At 47.6% G+C, this 6874-nt stretch overlaps 1 protein-coding gene across 1 annotated transcript in view; it reads right to left on the reverse strand.

Annotated features, from left to right (window-relative positions):
* The window catches only part of LOC142302955 (E3 ubiquitin/ISG15 ligase TRIM25-like), a 23620-nt gene extending 22907 nt beyond the window's left edge, over positions 1–713 (reverse strand). Inside the window, exon 1 of the mRNA XM_075344058.1 lies at positions 412–713. The gene's annotated coding sequence lies outside the window, so the exon portion shown is untranslated. The remainder of the gene's footprint in view (positions 1–411) is intronic.
* Positions 714–6874: the final 6161 nt, after the last annotated feature.

Below are 6874 nucleotides of genomic sequence, written 5' to 3' on the forward strand. Positions count from 1 at the left end.
CGCACGCACAGCCAGGCCTCATAAATATATATATACATGCACGCACGCACGCACAACCAGGCCTCATAAATATATATATACACGCACGCACAGCCAGGCCTCATAAATATATACACACACAGGCCTCATAAATATATACACACACACACAGGCCTCATAAATATATACACACACACACAGGCCTCATAAATATAATGTATACACACACACACAGCCAGGCCTCATAACTATATATATATATATATATATATATATATATATATATATATATATATATATATATATATACATATACACACACACACACACATGCAGGCCTCATAAATATATGTATAAACACACACATGCACACACAGCCAGGCCTCATAAGAATTTTATATATATACACACAGTCCCAGTATGAATACTTACCCTCACACACGTGTCTGCACAAGCAATGGCGCCGGCCTCAGAAGAGAACAGGAAGTCAGGAGGCGGCTCTTCGCAGTGAAGTTCCGGCAGATCAGCCCTGCATGACCCTGGCCCCGCCCCCAGGGCTGCTCCGGGAGTGGCAGAGTGCGGCTTCCGTAGAGCAGTGAGTGCAGCTGCCGCCTCCTGTGTCTGCAGACAGGAGCTTCAGGGCCGGAGCAGCCGCTCACACCAATGACACAGATGGCTTATACCACCGCTCATACACCGGCCGCAGGGCCGCTCCCCCCTGCAGCAATGGCCGCTCCCCCCTGCAGCAATGGCCGCTTCCCCCTGCAGCGATGGCCGCTTCCCCCTGCAGCGATGGCCGCTCCCCCCTGCAGCGATGGCCGCTCCCCCCTGCAGCGATGGCCGCTTCCCCTGCAGCAATGGCCGCTTCCCCCTGCAGCGATGGCCGCTTCCCCCTGCAGCGATGGCCGCTCCCCCCTGCAGCGATGGCCGCTTCCCCTGCATGTGGATAGTGGCACGTGGCTGGAGCACAGGGTCATGGGGACAGTGCAGCCTCGGTTGTTCCCGGTCTCTGTGAGCTCCGGCATATCCCTGCTCCACACAATGGCCCCGGCTCTGACAGTCCCTCTCCACTCAGGAGCTCCATGTCTCCTTCCTCACAGAGCAGGGGCTGCAGGGGTCGCACATAAGGCAGGAGGGGGCATCAGGCCACTGTCAGGGGCAGGGCTCTGCTCCCATAGCTTTGGGTTGGTTTGGCCATGGTCTATGTGAGCAGCATTGCTGTGCTCGGGCTGTGCCTCAGTTATTCCCCCATATTGTCTCCACACGTGTTTTATTGCTGAGACGCCTGATCTGTGTCACACATTGCTGGTGCTGTATCTGCCCTCACTGGTCTCCTGCAGTGTGCTGCCATCTAGTGTCCTGTCCTTTGCATTACACCCTATATTTTATGTTTTTCACAAAAGATTATATGTTTTATCCCTTTTATTTTGTTCTATCTTCTGTGAATTGGTCTTAGTTTTGCTAAACTTGAAGCAATTACACCCATAGTTATTTCTGAGCAGGGGGTGGTGGGATTATATTGTGATACCTGGACATATTTTTACTTTAAACCCCTTTGCTCAGTGTAATTGGCTGAAATGTGTTGGAGGGTTTTTTTTTGCTTGTTTTTTAAGGAAAATGGCGTCCGGAGGTAGCGTGCGCAGATGAGATCCTGGCGTGCCATTGAGCCGATATTGCAATCTGCTCATGCGCTGACTCCGGGAGCCATTTCTTTGAAGCCCGCACCGCCGAAAGTTTCTGGATGTTTCCTGCCTCACAGCGCCTGCAGCCAGCATCGGTTACCCCCTCCGCACCGCCCTGCCTCCTTTGACCCCGCTCCACCACTGCCCCTGCCTCCTGTGACCCCGCTCCACCACCGCTGATACCCCTCCCCGGTAAGACACCACCGAATTGTAAGGCTACAAGGCACTTTGCTTTTTCAACTGCAGCGTTTTAATGCCAAAATGCATGCGTTCTGCTTTTCAAGCAAAGTCTGTGGGAATTTGGGATTTCTTGTGCGCACTATGCTGTTCAAAATGCTGCGTTTTTGTTGCAGAAATTTGGGCAAAAACTTTGCTTTTTAAAGACACAACGTGTCAATTGTTTTTGCCATTTGCGTTTTGAAAGGCAAGTACCTCGACGTAAAGTGCACACATAGCCTAAAAGCAGGGTTTTTGCCCAAATTTCTGCCACAAAAAGTGTTTTGAACAGCATAGTGTGCACAAGAAATCCCAAATTCCCATAGACTTTGCTTGAAAAGCCGAACGCATGCACTTTGGCATTAAAACGCTGCAGTTGAAAAAGCAGGTAAAAAAGCAAAGTGCGCACATAGCCTAAGACAGACCCCCTTTTTTTTTTTAAACTTGTGATCTTATAATCCGGTGCACCTTATAAACTGCAGAATTCTGTGTGTGTGTGTGTGTGTGTATGTGTATATATATATGTATATATGTATATGTGTGTGTATGTATATATATATATTTATTTACACACACACACCCCATACAGTGTATTAATAAAAGTGGTTTTAAAAGTCGTGAAGGGGTTAAAATACTGAAATAAATAAAGTAGTGAAATTAATCCATTTCCAAAAGTGCCGCCCACTGAAATCCTCATGTCGGAGGCTTTTGCCTACCTGGTTGCCATGGATACGTCCTATAGTTCCTATAGTTCCTTCATGACAGGTCGCACATGCTCAGTAGACACCTGCTCTTCTTCTATAGGGATCATCCGCTTCTCGCTTTGCAGTGATAGTACGCACGTTTCACTGCACAGAGCCAACACGGACACTGTGCGCCCGCTCCTGTCACACACACAACAGTATCCTCTCATAAAGCGCTGTAAAGCCGAACGAGCACAGACATACCAGCAACTAAACCACTAATGTTTCTTCCCCATATAAAGCATGAATATTTATGTTAATATTTGTTATAATGGCCGTCTCCTGCCTATACATACAATATAAATACAACTGGGCCTTTATCGACACTGTCTGAAAGAGAAACTGTCTCTGTTGCCCATAGCAACCAATCAGAACTCAGCTTTAATGTTTTAAACAGCTCTGGTAAAATGAAACCTGCGCTGTGATTGGTTGCTATGGGCAGCAAAGAGGAGAGGACACATAGGGGAGAATATCTAAAACATACATAATTGTAGTATGGAGGGCGGTTGGACTATACACAGAACCTCCTATCACTACTACTATCACAAAGCAATGGAGGAGCAGCTAATATAGCATTACAGGAATCAGAGCAGTGAGGATCTGGAGATATGGCCGAGCTACTATAGAGAAGACAGAAATAGATTCAGGGGTAAACCTTTTAATTTGCAAATCTTGAGGAGTTTACACCCACACACACATAATACAACAGCTCCAATATACAAGGAAATATCTGTGTATTACACATAGACTGATACATCGCTACTGAACCAAGCAGATATTACAGAGAGCGGTATAACTATCCGGGGTGCAGGAGTCACAGTCACCCCAGGATCCTGGGCCCCGCATCTAATCCGGACACTGGGAAAGCTGTGTCAGCCGAGAAATAGGTACAGCAATCACCCAGCTTTCCCAAAGCCAGATATTTTACTAACAAGTGCACAAAAGAGGGATAGTTCATACCCTTTACAAATATTACTATTAACCCCTTCACCCATCAGCGAGCGATTTTCCGTTTTTCATCCTTCCAAGAGCTATAACGTTTTTATTTTTCCATCAATATACCCATATAAGGGCTTGTTTTTTGTGGGATGAGTTGTACTTTTGAATGAGACAATTCATTTTGCCAATATATTGTACTGGAAAAAGAGAGAAAATATTAAAAAGTGCAGTGAAATTGCAAAAAGACTGTAATTCCATAGTTATGTTTTGGTTTTTTTTTTATTTACCATGTTCACTATATGGTATTATGATTCCCCAGGTCGGTACGAGTTTGTAGACACCAAACATGGATAGTTTCACTTATATGTAAGTGGTGAGAAAAAAAAAAATCTGAATTTTGTCCAAAAAGAGAATTGTGCTTTTGTTGCCATTTTCCAAGCCCTGTGGCGTTCTCGTTTTTCAGGACCTGGGGCTCAGTGATGGCTTATGTTTTTGTGTCTTGAGCTGACATGTTTAATTATACCATTTTTGCATAGATGAGATGTCTTGATCGCCTGTTTTTGCATCTTAATGCAATGTTGAAGCAACCAAAAAAAACAATTTTGGAGTTAGGAATTATTTTCTCGCTACACTGTGTGACGATCAGATCAATTGATTTTATATTTTGCTAGATCGGGCATTTCTGAATGGGATGCCCATGCTGCCTGATCGTATAGGGAGCATAGGGTTCCCATTTCCTGGCAGCAGACGTGTGCAGACAGGCAGAGGAGGAAAAAGCTGTGGAGCCTAGGAGAAAGGCTTGTGACGTAGCTAGCTAGCAGGTGAGGGTGAGGAACACTCAGACTGCGAAGACCCACCCACCGGTTCTCCCTCCCCAGCTCGCAATGCATGAGACCACACATGGATTATCTTTCTTTTGTACTTTATTGAAGGTATCCACGTAACACCATTCAATGTTGATATAAAAAGTGGGTTCCTTGTTGTTTTGGCTACAGCTCTAACCACAGGCACAAATCCGCCTTAAACCTGAGGGAGGAGGCCCGATGCCTACGGCCGTCCGTGGCAGGTTGGCTCTCACCAAATCCCTCTTCCACGCCTGAGCTGCGACCCCCACACAGGGCCCTTATGGCCTGCTCGACCCCGTCCTGGATGTTCGACAGGAAAATATCTAGGCCTATGTCATTGAGGCTAAAACCATCCTCTAGCACCAAACGGGTGATCTCTGATTCCAGCATCTCGTGTCTCAGCACTATACCTCTTCCTGCCGCTATAAATTTGGCGATCCGCATATTAACGTGCCGCCTTGACCTTTCCACAGCTGCTATGTTCCTTGCCCCTGTCCAGCTCAATCTCTGTAATATACTGGACCATACCACCACTACGTTGCTAAAGAAGCCGCTAAACCTATCCAGGTCTGCTTGCTTGATCGCGAGCAGTTCCTGGATCCTCACATTTACCAGGTAGTTTCCACCCGCATGGATGACAAGCACTGTTGGGCCCGTGGCTATTCTTGCTATGTTCACTACCTCGGGTAGGACCCGTGTCCAGGCCATGCCCCGAACCCCTCTCCAGTGGAACTTGAGGTGATGAAATCCCAGCACACTTCCACCTGGTCTCGAATCGGCCCGCCGTGCTGCCCAGAATACGTGTGAGTGACCTAGGATCCAAATGCTAGGTCTCGCCGGATCTAGGAAGAAAAGCTGTTAGCTACTGTACTCAGCATAGTTATCATAGTGTCAGCGTCCATCATTGTATTAGTGTTTTCATCGCTTTGTTGACCTTAGAATAACTGAAATTAGTGGGGGGGTTTTAATAAACAGTTTTAAACAGTGCACACCTGGTGGCGGGGAACTACGGGACTGGTCGGTTAGATATGATTAGTTATCTGAGGGATGGAGGAAAGGTATAGCAACTACCGAGGCCGGTTCCAGGTTAAACTTTGTGGTTAAACTTGGCGGTTGGCCGAAATCAGAGTTAAATTAGGTCTGGCCTGATATAGCAGAAGAAACAGTCGGATTTCCAATGCCCTATCCGCTGTATTTCCTCATTCGAGAAGCCGGCCCTTGCTGCCTCGGTTGCTGCGCCTATGCGGAAGGAGTGCGCGTTATAATCCCCTGGCTGTAAGCCCATGCTGCAAATTGACATTTTTAGCAAGCCTGAAAACTGCGTTCTCTAAGTAACGCTGCAAGATAAGGACGGGGCAGAGGGGTCCGGGAAACAGAAAATGGGGAACCAAACTCCTCGTCCGAGCTGATCTGTTTTGGAGCGCCTTATGCGAACCCGTACTCCACCATTGCAAATTATAACATCGTCGCGGAGCAGACCACCGGGACGAGCTGATGATCTGCTGACTAAGTCACTGATTCGCAAAGCCCCGAAGAATGCAAGCGTGAAGGCGGCCGAGAACAAGCGGACCTCGCTGTCATTGGCGCATAAGTTGCCTAGCTGCTTTATTATGCCTGAAAGGATGGCAAATGAAATGGGCCTCCTGCTTTCAGTGCACCGACGCTTCCGCTTCCAGCCTTTAATGGCCTGCGTGAACAGGAAGGCCTTGGTGACATCGGGCCATCCGCGAACCCCGAAATGAAATGCTATGCCTGCGAGCCGCTGCTGTGCTACTGTACCCGACACGCCATTAGTATGCAAATGCGCTATGTACCGAGCAATGGAATTGCTGAGAAAATAAGCAGACACCTGGCTAGGCAGCGGTTGTGTTATATTTAACCATTCATTCCAAGCCTTACCGTACGACCGCCACGTTGATGGAGCTAGGGATGCCTGGACCAAAGGCATCAGCTTCCTCGGGGACCGTCCAGAGGAACTATGGACACTTCTGCCCCATGCTGTCCACTTCTAGATGTAATACACGAAACTTCTGAAATTCAAAATGCGATAAGGCATCAGCAATAGTGTTATCGATCCCTGGCACGTGACGGGCCCTGAACCAGATGTTATGCTCGAGGCACTTGAGAACTAAATACCGCAGTAAGCTGATCACTGGCGGGGAGGAAGATGCCAGGTGGTTAATGGCGTGGACGACACTTATGTTGTCCGTCCAGAAGCAGATTCGTTTGTTCGCCAGCTGTTCTGCCCAAAGAGCTGTAGCTACTATTATAGGGAACAGCTTGAGTAAAGTGATATTTTTTGTCCAGCCTGACAAGTGCCATGTGTCGGGCCAGCGACTAGTGCACCAATTGGGACCAAGGAAAACTCCGAATCCGGTGGACCTGGCAGCATCCGAAAATAGAGATATGTCTGAGCTGGAAACCTCCTTTTCTTGGAAACACGTGCGTCCATTGTAAGTAGCTAGGAAAG

This window comes from Anomaloglossus baeobatrachus, chromosome 4 (assembly GCF_048569485.1).
Source record: "Anomaloglossus baeobatrachus isolate aAnoBae1 chromosome 4, aAnoBae1.hap1, whole genome shotgun sequence".
Lineage (NCBI taxonomy): Eukaryota > Metazoa > Chordata > Amphibia > Anura > Aromobatidae > Anomaloglossus > Anomaloglossus baeobatrachus.